At 39.7% G+C, this 14,690-nt stretch overlaps 1 long non-coding RNA gene across 1 annotated transcript in view; it reads left to right on the forward strand.

The window, feature by feature from the left end:
* The window catches only part of LOC146678643 (uncharacterized), a 60,796-nt gene that overhangs the window by 18,731 nt on the left and 27,375 nt on the right, over positions 1-14,690 (forward strand). Inside the window, exon 5 of the long non-coding RNA XR_014912398.1 lies at positions 6,917-6,973. This is a non-coding gene — a long non-coding RNA (uncharacterized LOC146678643). The remainder of the gene's footprint in view (positions 1-6,916; positions 6,974-14,690) is intronic.

Consider the following 14,690-nt stretch of genomic DNA (forward strand, 5'->3'; position numbering starts at 1 on the left):
TTTTTCTTTTTAATAGAGCCGAATCCATGTGACAGCAAATTGCTTTCCTATTTGGAGCCTTAATGGCTTTCATAGTTTGCACTTCCAATAAGCAGTAAACTCGGAAATTAATATTGCACACTGTGTTATGATGCAAATGGGAGCGAGATAGGAGAACTGTACCTTCATGCAGAAAGCTCTGATTAGATCCATAATTGCTCTGGTTGGATGATTTTTTTTTATTCATTTATTTGTATAATTTCTGTTCCACACACTTCACTCTGGCATCATTATCAGTGGCACATCTGCATTTCTGTATGTTGAATTTCACTTTTGAATGACTTTTAATAAAGTGCATACATATTCTAAAATTATAAATATGGTAATAATGAGTTATTTTTAAAAACCTACCACGCTGCTTCTGAGCTTCACTCTTTTCCTTTGTATTAAGTGATTCAGTATGAAAAAATAGCACTTTAAGTGCATCCTCAAGCAGACTTTGTCTTTCCATTGAGGCAGATACAAAGACTGAAACACCAGCATGTGGTTCTGTTCTAGTTTTAGAGCAGTTTTAATGCAAGTCTGCTGGTGACTGGTTCAGTTAGACTGGTTTAAGCCTTACATGCTAAAGCACCGTTAGAGCAGGCGCAATCTAAAAAGATATATTTGTGCAAGGTGCTTCTTAATTAACTTTTGATCCAAGTCATTTCATTTCCAATTCCATTTTACACATTCTCAAATATTAATCCTTGTCCATGCATAGAGGTTTGTATTCTTAATAAGGGGATCACAGAGTGGGACACAGTTCACAAATACACACATATATTCAGTGCTGTGATAAAGTAGTTGCCCCTTCCTGATGTCTTTGCATATTTGTCACACATGTTTCAGATCATCAAACTAATTCCAATATTAGACAGGGATGATCTTAGTGAATATAAAGTGCAGTTTTTAAACAATGATTTCATTTATTAAGGACAAAAAGCTCAAACTAAACCTACCTGACCCTGTATCAAAAGTAATTGCCCCCTAAACCTAATAACTGGTTGTGTGATCCTTGGCAGCAAGAACCGCAATGAATATTTCACATCACTGTGGAGGAATTTTACCCCACTTTTCTTTGCAGAATTGTTTTATTTCAGGTTTTTCAACTACGAACGACCTATTTAAGGTCAATTAAATATGAGTAAATATGATTTAACTCTGGGCTTTGAATACACCACTCCAAAACCTTTCTGTTAGAGAGCAAAATTTATGGTTCCATCAGTTAGCCGTGTTGGTCTTAAGAAACTCCAGACCATCACACTACCACCACCGTGTTGACTGTTGGTATGATGTTCTTTTTATGAAATGCTGTGTCATTTTTATGCCAGATGTAACAGGACTCAAGCCTTCAACAAAAGGTTAACCTTTGTCTTGTAAGTCCACAGAATATTTTCCTAAATTTATTGTTTTTATTTATGTGATACGAGCCTTTGTTTTCTTTTTGGTCAGCAGTGGGTTTCACCTTGGAGCTCTCCCATGGATGCCGTTGCTGCCCCAATCTCTCTCTAATTGTTGAACACCGACCTTAACTCAGACCAGTGAGGCCTGCTGTTCTTTAAATGTTGTTCTGGTTTTGTTTGTGACCTCCTGGGTGAGTCATTTGTGCATAAATGTAGGCCAGCGACTCCTGGGAAGATTTACCCCTGTTCCAAGTTTTTTCCATTCGTAGATAAAGGCTTTCACTGTGATTCGCTGGAGTCACAAAGCCCTGAAAATGGCTTTATACCCCTTTCAACATTGATAGATGTCAGTAACTTTGTTTCTCGTGTTTTCTGGAGTTTCTTTAGATCATAGGATGATGTGTTGGGGTTTTTTTTAGGGTTTTTTTTTTTTAGATCTTTTAGCCTTCTTCCTTTTTGTCTGAGAGGATCTGTTTAAGTGATTAGTTAATTCAACTGGTCTGGTAGTAAGCAGGTGTAGATTTGGCTAGTGGAATTGAACTCAGCTTTCAAAAAAAATGTGGTTAATTACAGTTAATTTATTTTCATATAAAGAACGTCATACCAGTAGTCAAACACGGTGGTGGAAGTGTGATGGTCTGGAGCTGCTTTGCTGCTTCAAGAAGGAGACGACTTTCCGTAATTGATGGAACCATGAATTTTGCTCTCTATCAGGAAATCCTAAAGGAGACATTTGGCTATCAGTTTGTGCCTTGAAGCTCAAACTCACTTGCGTTCTCCAGTTGGACACTGATCTGAAGCAGGTCTACCTCTGGTGGCTAAAAAAACAAAAAGAAGGTTTTAGAGTAGTCTAGCTCAGATTTGAATCTGATTGAGATGATTAGGCGTGACCTTAAACAGGCTCTTCATACTTTACAACCCTCCAATGTGGCCAAATTTAAGCAAGTCTCCAAATAAGAGTGGGCTAAAATTCCCCCACAGCAATGTGAATAACGCGCTGCCAAACTCTTTGTTGCACTTTTTGCTGCCAAGAGTGGCAAAACCAGTTGTTAGGTTTAGGGGGCAGTTACTTTTTGACACAGGGCCAGGAAAGTTTGGATAACTTTTTCCCCTTAATAAATGAAATCTTCATTTATAAACCAGCTTTTGTATTTACTCATGTTTTCTTTGTCTGATATCAGAATTTTCTGATCATCTGAAACATTTAAGTGTGACAAACTCAGAAATACAGCAAATACTTTATCTCAGGACTGTAGTCTCTTAAATCAGAACATACAGATATTTTTACAAAATTCACCGACAAAAGCCTTTCTCTTTTTACCTAAATGTAACTCCATCAAAACCATAACCATAATTTTATAGTTTACATCTCTGCAGAGGTTTTTGTGATTTATATAAAAACTCAGATGACTTTTTTTTTCCTCATGTAGATTCTATAAATGCATACATGAACATGCCTTAGCTCTGTACCCAGCCCTCTAAAGCTGTCATTAGTCAAAAGGTTTGAGAACGTTCTGAATTTGGATGCGGTCGAGTCTGCAGGCACTACGGCGGTCTGACCCGGAGACAGAAATAGCCAATAAATTCAGTTTGATCGGCCTGCGATTGCTACCAGCGATTGAGGTTAAGTGTCCTTTGGTGTGCAGGGGCCCGAGCGTAGCTGCAGTTCAGCCAGACATCGGTCACGTGACCACACATACAGTATCCACTATGATTCTTTGCTATATCACCATGGCAACCCTTCATTTCTTCTCAGCACGCTCCCATTTCACCTGTCATTCTGATAATTGGCTCTGAATTTTATTTATTTTTTTCATATCTGGGGAAAAAAAACCCGTCACGATCATAATAAGAAAATATTTATGAACTGAACACTGACAGGCAAGTGTAGGGAAATGGGGAAAACTAAGCTTTCATTAGACTGGAATATTAATGTAGCAACAGAGCTTTTTAGGGACTAATAAAGCTTGTTCTCCTTGTTTTCACAGATTCCCACTCAGTCTGTGCGTGAGCCACACTGAAGAGTGAATCTGAGTTTCGATTTGGTTTTAATTGGGTCACCCTCTCCTTCCCTCTTCTCCTCTCATGCTGCCTTTCTGCTGAACTCCAGCTTAATTAGACCTACAAGATTGTGACACCACCAGAAACATATTATATCTGCTGTGCCTCTTTTTGCCATTGATGTTCTGTTTTTAGAAGTATTGATGAGACAAGCTATGTAATGACATTTACTATACTGCTGTAGTCATTAATGGCCCTGGGTCGGTGTTAGACAGTATAGCAGCAGCGACAGAAATGGATAAAAGGTTTTATGGAAATAAAAGATAGTTCCTGAAGGTGGAGATGGCTAGGTCTAATGACTGTTGCTCCAGCTGCTCCTCATTATCAAGGTTGCCGGCATCAGGACCAGCTGAGATCTGCTAAGTGGTCTATTGCCTTTAAAATGGCCATGAGGCCTTTCCATCAGCATTGGACCCACTGACACCATAAACTCTGTGAAATGCATAGCCAACTCATATTTTGTTTCATTATCCTCATTTAAACTACTTTTCCGCTAGGGCACTGTCAGAATATGTGTGCAGTCATGCTGTATTTACACGACAGCTGCATGTTTATATTACAGTATGGCATAAAATGCATTTTCTTGTTTGGTCATGGTTGCCTGACTGGTAATTATAGCGAGAGACGTGTCAAACCTCTCCTATTAATTTTATGAAAAATGTTGCTGTTTCTTTATGCAGCGGCACCAGCGAAGCATGCGCAGCTTTATTTTTCTAATTTATGAGATCCCTCCAGACCTCATTAGATTTTCAAATATCAAAATCTAAGTTATGTTACAGTTTTCTGTAACAATAACAAATCTTTTGTGCACTGTATGGTTTTGGTTTAGAGGAGGACATAAAAACTAAACTATTCTGCTTTATAGAGCAAAAGAAAACAAATCAGAGAGTTGGACTGGTGCCTGCGTTGTGGCAGTTGGTGGGGAGTGTCAGTGGAATTAACTGATTTGTCTGTATTTATCAGAAGAGAGTGAGTACCTAATCCCTTCTTGCATTATTAAAGATAATAGCATAGGGCTTTCTGCAAGACCACCATACTGAATCAAATTATAACATGGAGTGATGATGTATGGATAAAACAGTGCGGCCCCTTTATCTGCCCTCCCAGCTTACTGCTTCCTCATACATGGACACACATGCACACAACAACCACTCATCAAGCCCTGGAGGGCACCTGTGTTTTCAAAGTAAAGACCACTTAGAGAATAGCCCCAGGCGTCTGAATACTGAAGTGCTCTGTGTTACACATTAGACCCCTCTGTACAAGCCAGGAACATAAACACTTTCAATAGCCCTTGTCTCCTCCCAAAAATACCCCCAAATACCTCAAAACAGGAGGGGGAAGCTGCTTACTCGGGCCAGAATATGGAGCAGGTAGTCTGCTGGGGCATGAGCACATTAAAGACCACTCACTGGGGATGTGCTGCTCATTGGACAGTAACCTCCACAAGAACTGAAGAAGAAAAATACATTTCTGGCAGACTTTATATGCATTTTGTGTGTTTAAAGGCATTTTAAAAAAAAAAATCTTTCACAAATATTCACAGAACAGAGGAAACGGCAACAGCTTAAACTCAGGTGCACCAAAAGATAAAATGTGTAGGAGGCAAACATCCACCCCGTCCTCCAGAGGCAGACACAGGGTTAATAATCGCACATTTCATTCAATCCCCCAGTCGGGTAAATGAGGTTTGATCACATGCCAGGAACAGGAAAACAAGCAGCATTGAGAGTCAGCCTCACAATCTGTCATAATGAACACTTTAATATTAAAACAATCCCATTAACAGGCAGAGAAAGACAAGGGTTTTCGGGAAAGCAAGGAAGCTGTAATCTAAATTTTTAATGACCTTTCCCGCATGATGACTTTTTCTATGTATTTTGTCTGTTTGGAAAGGGAAACGAGTCAGCGCTGTCACAGTTAATTCGGGCTACCCTTTTGTGCTCGAGCAGTGGGTAAATAGCTAGGGGAGACATTTGAATGTCTTAATAGACGATGTAACTGCTCCATCTCTAAATGTGTTGAAATGGAGGCGTGAGGAATGGCATCATTAAGGTAATGTGTTCAGGAAGCCAATGAGTTGTGCTCTAACCTCTGCTGCTCAGCCCGAGATTCGGTAAGTGCACAATCTAAGGTCACCTTAATCAGTGAAAGGCAGCACTTGCAAACAGGCGCATATACACACAAAGCCTCAATTACACTGTGAAATTACCCTCAAATGAGTTGTACAACATGTCTAGCTGCTCTGTTTATGTATTCTCGTGAAGATTGTGTGACTGTTACGTTCCAGCGGTTCTACAGCATGTTTTCTGTGATGTCTTTGTGCATTTCTTACAGTAAAAAGATACCTTAGTAAACAATATGATTGGTGTAGTGAAAGAGAATGTGGTTATATATGGTTTCCTTTCTCCAGGCGTCGGTTTGATAAAGTTTCAACAGTTACTCTTCTGAGCATAAGAAAATGTTTGGAGGAAGGGAATTTGAGCCACATTTCTTCTGAGGAACGAATGGTGTTTCCAAGTGCTGCAGAGCAAAGTCTAAGAATTCTTTCTTCTATTTTTCCTTGTGAACCCTGCGGCGAGACTCGGCAGCCATCCTTTTCCCTACACTCATGTCCTTTAAAGTGTCTTCTCCCCGAGTCTGAAGGCAATCAGTACCCTGATGACCAGAGGTTCTTGTGTAGTTCTGTGCCCCAATGTGTGTTTTGTTTGGGCTCGATAGTTTTTAGTGATGAATTTCACCCATCACTTTCTCCACTGTGGTTGACCAATGAGTTTTGTGAAAGCATGGCCTGTGGTGTTTTTCTTTAATAAGTCCAGAGGTGGTGCAAAGCAATCGGGCCATCAGTCATCCTGTCAGGATCTCACCCCCTTGATTAGCTCAGTATATTGGTGGAGATATTTAACCTGCCATAGATGCCTAGGTCATGAACCAGTCTGTACATTCCTCATGTAGTAGCTTTTATTTTAATCAGTCGAAATATTGTGTTTTTATGTTTTCTTCTGTCACTCTTTGTTAGTCATATACTTGCAAAGCATAATAGTGATTTTTTTTTTTGTAGAAGTGCTGCTTTCTGTCTCCATTTTATATCATCAGTGTTACAAAGTTGCATAACACCCGTTTTTATTGAAACTGAAATGTAAATGTCCTAGGAAATGTGAATATACAGCTTGAAACAGTACACCTGCTTAAACTTATTGGTTTGCAAAATAATATTAAGAACTAGTACTGTGTTATTTATTTATTTCATTATGTAAGTAAAATGATGTAGGACGAGTAGTTGTTGATCCTACAGTTAAATAAATGAATGAATAAATAAAAAATGGCCGCACTGTCTCTAGAGCTAAACCAACGAGTGCAACAAACTTGTGTGGTGTTTGGATTATATTTATGTACTTGTGTTATAAATATATGTTCTATTTCCATTGCAGAAGCAGTACAATGTTTATTACCGGATGGGAGAGAGACGCTGGCACATGCAAGTAGAGGTAAAAATTTCACGTCTTCTGAGCTTGTTTGTAATAAAATGTGCTTTAGAAATAAAATTGCCATTCCCACATTTATTTGTGATTGAAAGGAAGAGTAAATGCACCAATAGAATTTCAAATTAGTGAAGCGGAGTATTGCTATGCTTCTCAGAAGGCAATAAAATGTGCAACACATGTGGAAAAATGCCTCCCACTTCAGTGCTATGTAATGCAGTGAAGGTCTAGATAAAAAGTGGCAAAAGTTGGACATTTCAAACTTAACCAGATGTATAAAATAAAGAAAGAAAGTAACTATGTTCTCCCCGTGTATGTAATTATTGAAGTTTAAATCGTATGAAAGGTTGTTTGAGCTACCCTAATAAGTTATTGTGATTCGCTGTCCTCTGCTCTCTGGCTTGTCCTCTGTTCCCTGGCCTTCCTCACCTTCTGATCAGGACACTTGTGTGGTCCAGCACAACCTGTGCAGGCCCAACCTGAATAGTGACACTTTTGCCTTTGAGCCTCAGTTACGCACCTCAGAATGGATCTTTATTTACAACACAGAACTCGGAAACAGCTGGTCAATCCGTTTAGCCTAAGGCCACTGATTTGTTCGTATTTACTACAACAGCCAGAGAAAAGCCAGGGTATTTTTTCCTCTCTCCTTCCTATTGATCCAGCGCTTAGAAAATCTGCCCCGCTGTCTAAACACTATTGATCCCTCCCTCTCAACGACAGGCTCTCGCACCAGTGTATAAAGGGACTGGATGAATTGAAATTTCATTTCCGACAACTTGTTCCTGTTATTTTTACCCTTTTTTTTCAATAGTTGGGAACATGTGCTGGCGGGCCGCTACTCAGAGCGTCGATAAGTGTTTGGCTCAGAGGGGAGATGAGGGATAGAGGTGAGACTGTTTAGATTACCATAAGCAGATCGTAACACCACAATGCCATAGAAAGTCCTTATTCTATTACTTAGATCCCACCTATTATTAATGCTTTTAAACATGCTTGAAGCCACAGCAGTTCTTTGGCTTTTGTAGACTGATCAAGAACTGTTGTTTGGGCTTGTCTTTAACCCAGCAACACTGAGGAGCCACCAGCCTGGAGTCAGGTGTCATTTCAAGGAATGTATATACAAGTAGTCTTGGATGTGGAGAATGTCAACCTTAATGAGGTAATTCTCATAAGCATTTAATTGTCTTGTGGCCTCTTTACACTGTTGTTACAGATTCCCCAAGCTGGTTTTATTATAAAAGCAATTTACTTTCTCCTTTATCATTTAATGGAAGTACCAGTACATCATTACATGACGTATCAAAACTGCAAGACCATTTGAAGGAATTATGAGACGTAATGAAGAAATTTTATTTATTTCTGCTCACTAAATGTCCTTTTTTCACACGCATGTCAATTTACCAACAAGCAGCTGGCAGTAAGCACATTTATTTTGCATACAGTATATTAATATTCACTATACACCCCAACATGAAATTGTGTTTTAATTCACAGTTTAGTGGGTTTAAGGGTGGCTAGAAAATAGAGAAGAAATTTCTTTAATTATATAAAGTCAAAGAAGTACATGCAATTAAAGAAAGTAAGACAACTAGAAAAAGCAGAAAGTATTAAAACTGCTAAAACTAAAACTATTACCATAAAAACCCAGAATTATTGTTAAAACATAAAATGCATATAAAACAGTTATTAAATGGGATTGACTTTCTAGACCTACACACCTGTGAATATTTCCTGAGCCACCCAGGAAAATATATAGCTCAATTTCTTAAAACATACAATTTTAAAATGCCCGAAAGTCAATGTGTGGTACGATGAGCACAGCCTCTCTTAGCCAAGCTTTCTTGTAGTCAGAAATAATTATTTGGGCTTCTTGAAGGGCATTCAAAGCGCTTCTTTGGATGTTGTCTGCCTTTTGTTCTGTTCTCCTTGAAGATGATCCCACACTGCTTCAGTAATACTGAGGTCTGGGCTGTGGGGAGGCCAATCCATGACTTTTTATCCAGGTTTGGGATCATTGTTATACTTACAAATGAAGCCTTTATAAATCAGATGGTGTTTAGATGGTGCTACATGGTGAATCAAATCTGACAGTCGCAAGATCTCTAAAACTACTGACTGAAATGCACCGAAAACCAAGACAGAGCGGTGTTTTATAGATGTCTGTAGATACTCACTGTTGTACTTATCTCCTAACCTCCTCTCTGTATATATATTAATAAAGATTACAAACTGAAAACTTCATATCTGGATTTATCAATCCATGAGACCTACATTTCTTGTGTAATTTGGCCTGAGCCTTTACTTGCTTCCTTCCTTAAGAATGGAAATAGCAACCCTTCCACTGAGACCATTTCTGATGAGGCATCAGTGAAGAGTAAATGGATCATCTGAAGGGTCAGATAAACCCTCTGGTCCTGTATCAGGTCTTTTTGCATTTGGATTTTTTCCTCTTTCTTAACAACATGACTTTCAGATACTGTTAATCTGCTATAGATGGATTGATTTAAGCCTGACACTTGTCCAGTCCCCTCAGTTTCTTTAAGAACAGACTGAACTCAAAGCCAAGACATGCCAAGTTTTCAAGTAATAGTTCTTTGGGAGTTCTTTTTTTATACCTCATATTCTTTCATTTGTGGCGGTTAAAGAAACATGAACCAGTTTGTGTTTTGTTTTTTTTCTTTGACAGACTGCTTACAACAAAACAGTAGAGTTGTTTTGTGTGGAGACACAACACTGGTTCATCTCTTCAGTTAAATGCTTGAATGGCTCATAGATCAGTGACGTAGCCATCATTAAAACTGCTAAATGTTATATCAAAACATTGAAAATCATGCGTGTGGCTGCTTAAATATTTTGCAGTAATTTTTGTGACCAACCTCGAGAAAAGTTAGTTTTGCTTTTGAGGGTTTTTTCCCCCAACCGTTAATTTTCAGTTGCAGTCTTCAACGTATGATGGGAAAATCCAGATTAACACACAGAGATTAGAGGTTGCCTGGAAAGACCCTAGCACATCAAAGAGGAGCTCCAGACTGCCTCTGTGGGGCAAACCAGCCAGTAATGACTTCATCTCCATCCGACTCGCCACCATGTACAACTCTTACCATTACAACAAGATGGAGTGTTACATAAAAAGAGAGGTTCTGTTTTAATTAACATCAATATTCATGTAACGGCCATAAAGCCAGCCCACATTCCATTTCAAGCTCTTAACGTTAATGCATATTTTAATACATTATCATTGCCACCATCATAATTCTTATTATGATAACTGTAATAATTAGATTTATGGCAGAATTATGGTTTTCTTCCCCGAAGGCACATATTTTGTAGCAAACCCAATTTTTCCCGAGTGTATAACGCTCTCAGTGCTTCCCCTTCAAAATACTGAGCAGACACTGATAAAGATAAACACACAAACACCCTAGTGTGTCTACTGCTGTGCCTGTAAAACACTCAATCTGAATTGCATATCCGCCTTGCCACCGAGCTTGTCATAAGCTGTATTAAGAAAAATGGTCACACGGTTTGACATAAATTGGAAAATGACATTTGGAAAATGGGCACTGCTGTGGAAATTAGAGATATTAAAATTATAAATCAGTGTCTGGAAGTACAGAGGGGTGTGGTGGCTTGCTTTTTCCCTTTTTCAGTCTGGCTCTCTCTCTGTCTTCATCTTTTGCTCTATTTCTCTCTTTTTTCCTTCTATCGCACACTTTGTCTTTTGCACTTTCTCTGGAGGCAGTGTAGGGTCAGAGCCCAGAAGTAAAAGTGGTTTTAAATGCAGCCACACACGAGGCTACACCGCAGGGACAATCCCACCCTCTCATCTGGCTCTAAAAATGGAGGATATTGTGTGTGTGTGTGTATTTGTGTGTCTGTTGGAGCCATATCTCATCAGTTTATTGCTCGGCTCTTTTGCTGTAACCTGCTAATGGATCATCTCTGAGGTGTGATATGTATTATGCAAAAGTTAGGTGTGCTGACACCTTTAAAAACAGACAGCTTCAATTCCCCGCACGCCTCACCTCTGCTCCCTCTCTCCTGTCTGTGTTGTTGTGCAGAAGGAGGCAAAAGAGGCAGAACAAAGACGAGATTTCTGAGCTACAGGTGGAGCTAGACGGGCCAAAGATACTGCTGGAGGATGAGAGGCAAGTGGTGCAAAGAAAGGTCGCTGGCCCTCCTATTGACCGAAAGCACACTCATATGTGAATACACATACACTCGCGTGACTGTTTTCCTCAGTAGAGAGCAAAGGCTTTGCCACTATGTACAAGTGCTCATGTGTACCTTTACCCTCAGTTAATCATTTCTTTTGGTTGATCTTTAATAGGATATCTAGAAAAAGGCTAGGAGTGCTATGGACCTTCAAGCCTTAACCCAAAGACCTCCTCCTTTTGAGAACATAATAGTATTTCTGCTTTAAGAGGAACTGCAGCTGTGTCACCTATAAGCCAGTGGTCGGAGGCTCTTTTCATCAGTGGTACATTCAGAAACATTTAAGCTTTGCATTCTTGAAGGTCGGATGTTGCATTCAGACGTACATTGCTGCACTTTGGTACAAAATAATCTCCGCTGTCAAGGATGTGAAAGATAGGAAGTTTAACAGCAAACTATTCTTCAGACCTCCATTATGTTTCGCCAACAACATCTGACAGGGTGCTTCACTCCTTCCAGCATGAAATTTAACTTGATTTGAAATGTCAGGTCAGTATTATATATTCTCTTGTGTTAAAACTCTGTGTCTGCGGTCAGCCCAGCCTTATTTTCCTAAAACAGTAGGCTCTTTAATGTCAGGAATGAACTGGTGGCTAATGTTCATTAGCCCCTGGCTGCTCTGTATTACAGAGATGGACATATTTGCGCTGAGCTTTATCTCAGCACTCCATCCTCCACACCCAGCTTGTCTGTACTCTCCCACCACACAGCACAGTGTCATTGTAAATATTTTAGCACTTTATTTGCTTTGAATTTTGGAATATTGGAAACGAATGAAGGCTTATTACATATCTAACTGTGATAGCACCGCTAAGGGCAGGAATGGTGTAGGAGTTCTTCAGGCCCCACGCTAGATCACCACGTGTGAAGTGCATAACTGGAGGCAAGTGTTGAGCCCTGAGATGATGTGTTTTTACAACACAGTCTTGCCGTGCTTTGGGATGGCAATAAACCACGGCCTTCAAAGCACAGCCAAGCGCCACTTACTGCTGAGTGCTTCTCTGGTGGTTGGACGAGATTACTCTCAAAACAAAGTGTGGACAGGTTGATTAATAGAAGGGTCTACAGAGGTGTGTGCCGTAGTATATTTTCACACCCAGCAAACACTCGTTCATTTCATTCGCATGGACTTTTATGGGCTGATCCTGTCACTGTGTGAGTTTGTCACTTCATAAACCTCCCCCCCCCCCCCCCCCCCCCCCGACTGTCTTTTAGTGAAAACTTATCAGACCTGTTACAGACGTGTTGTTTTAATGTCGCAGCAGCACACTGTGACGTGAGGGCAGCACAGTTCACAGACTATGGACGTCTGTAGACAGATTTAGGCTCGAGACACCACCTAACAGCCGCATTGTTATTGTATTGTATTGTAAACTCCTTCATGTTTTCAGGTTTTTTAGCCCAACTTGCTAGATTGTGAAAGATAACTGTGAACTAAATACGGAGGAAGCTGCAGGATTAAAAAAATATCTCTTGCATTGACTTGTGTCTGCAAGAGCCTAAACCTTGTGACCCCTGACTGTAGGACATGTTAGTGACAGAGATGAAGACTGTGAGAGAAAGAGACAAAAAGGAGATAACAACAGGGCAGAACCTTCAGTCTGGATGAGATGGGTATTGTGGTAATGCAATAACGATGAGCAGACTCAGGGTGATTGCAGTCGTGGGGTGGAGGGAGGAGAGCTTGTGGCAGCGTGCCGTGCAGTCACCCCTTCATCACATCAGATCACAGGGTTGTAATTAACTTCAGCAACGCTTCAGCCTGCAATCAGCAGAACCATGGAGAAAATTAGATTTTTTTTTCCCCCTCCGTGGCATTCAAAAGTGTGGTGTTAAAATGCATATTAGCCCTGTGTTTTTAATTAACAGTTTGTGCTTAGGAAGCATGTTAACAGTATCCCTTAATGAGCTTTATAGAAACGAGTCACACAGAGGACAAAGGCCATCCTCCCACCGTGTTTGCTGATGTGCTGTTCTTTATTCTAACGCATTAAGATTGGTAATCTGTGTTTAAATCCTCATTCAAGACCGCTTTCATGTGATTCGCACCTTTGCCACTTTTTCTGTTGAGTAGGACATTAGCAGAATGAGCCAGAATTGATCTGGACTTAGTTTACTGAGTGCATTAGTTGGACACTAACTATTCACTTAGTTTATATCCTGACATTATTCGCTATTTATTTATTTTTATTTTTTTTATGTACCGGTACACATGAAACTGCTTGAAACTTTGACAAACTTAACAGAGTTATTAGGAAACTCTGGACATACCCATATGAAATAAATAGCAAAAAAGGTAATCGCAAGGTCAGCTGACTTGTTTTTTCCTTGTGCTCGAAGGCCACAAGTTGCATCCATGGGCTTCCTAAAGCAGTTAAGTGTAGCTTGCTGTAAGACATTTCTGTCAGACTGATATTTCCAGGGTCTCCAAAAAACCCACCAAAACTGGTGTTTATTATCTCACAGTAGTTTTGCGCCATCTGACTTTCTTTCAAAAAAGTGATTAATCGCCTTTGTGCCAACAACAACACGGTGGTTTTAAGCCAGATATTTTTATTCATAATCCAGGACTTTGCTACAACCTGTGTCACGCTGCTGCGACTCTGTGTTTTGAATGATTTATCATTCTATAACCCTTGCCTCAGTCTGTTCTTATTACCAGACCTGCTTATGGCATCTGTGCATTGGGTTCTCATTCCATATCTCACATCGGCTTTTTATAGCACGCACAGATTTGTTGTGCTCTCTGGTGAGTGTGTGTGGCGCTGCTTGGATTCGGTCGGAAATGCCTTTACAAACGAGGCTTTTTCCAACCAAGAATGGAACCATTACGCTAGAAATCACCATCTTTCAGTTCAGATCCTCTGATGCAATGTTGCTCACGGAATTGAATTCACATATAAATCAATTCTGTGTAGACGATCTCTGTCAGTAACTGAAAATGGCTTTTTTTTTTTTTTTAATGTCCAAATATTTCAATAACTGTTCAGGATTAGAATTCACCTTGTCACCATTTATGTTGGAATACTTTGAATTTTTTCCCTCTTTCTTAGTACTTGGAAGAATTCTTTTATTTCTTTCGACAGCTTTCTGGAATCTTGGAGAACCTATCAACAGCTGCCAGTTTTTTTTATTTATTTCTTTATTCCAGCCTGCAGCTGATTGGTCAGTTATTTGTTTTCCACAGTGTCCTTGTGTGTTATAAATGGGACCGGCCTGTCACTTCAATGCTGAGAAGATGTTTTGAGTTCCATGAAAGATTTTTATTTATATAATTTTGCTTAAAGCAGAGCGGTGAATAATGCATCTCAACCTGCTACATGTACTGTTTTTATCATTAGCATGCAGCCCAAGTTATCTCCGGAATACTTATGAGTACTGGTGAAATGTTTGTGATGTTATTTATTTATGTTGCTCCTTTCAATTATTCATTTGTTTATTTATTCATGGAAGAACTAACTGAAATTGGAAAATTCATTTTTGCTGAAGGGCACTTGGCCCCACT

This window comes from Rhamphochromis longiceps, linkage group LG1 (assembly GCF_057381845.1).
Source record: "Rhamphochromis longiceps isolate RC_006_pf linkage group LG1, R_longiceps_female_GT1.1, whole genome shotgun sequence".
NCBI classification, from domain to species: Eukaryota; Metazoa; Chordata; class Actinopteri; order Cichliformes; family Cichlidae; genus Rhamphochromis; species Rhamphochromis longiceps.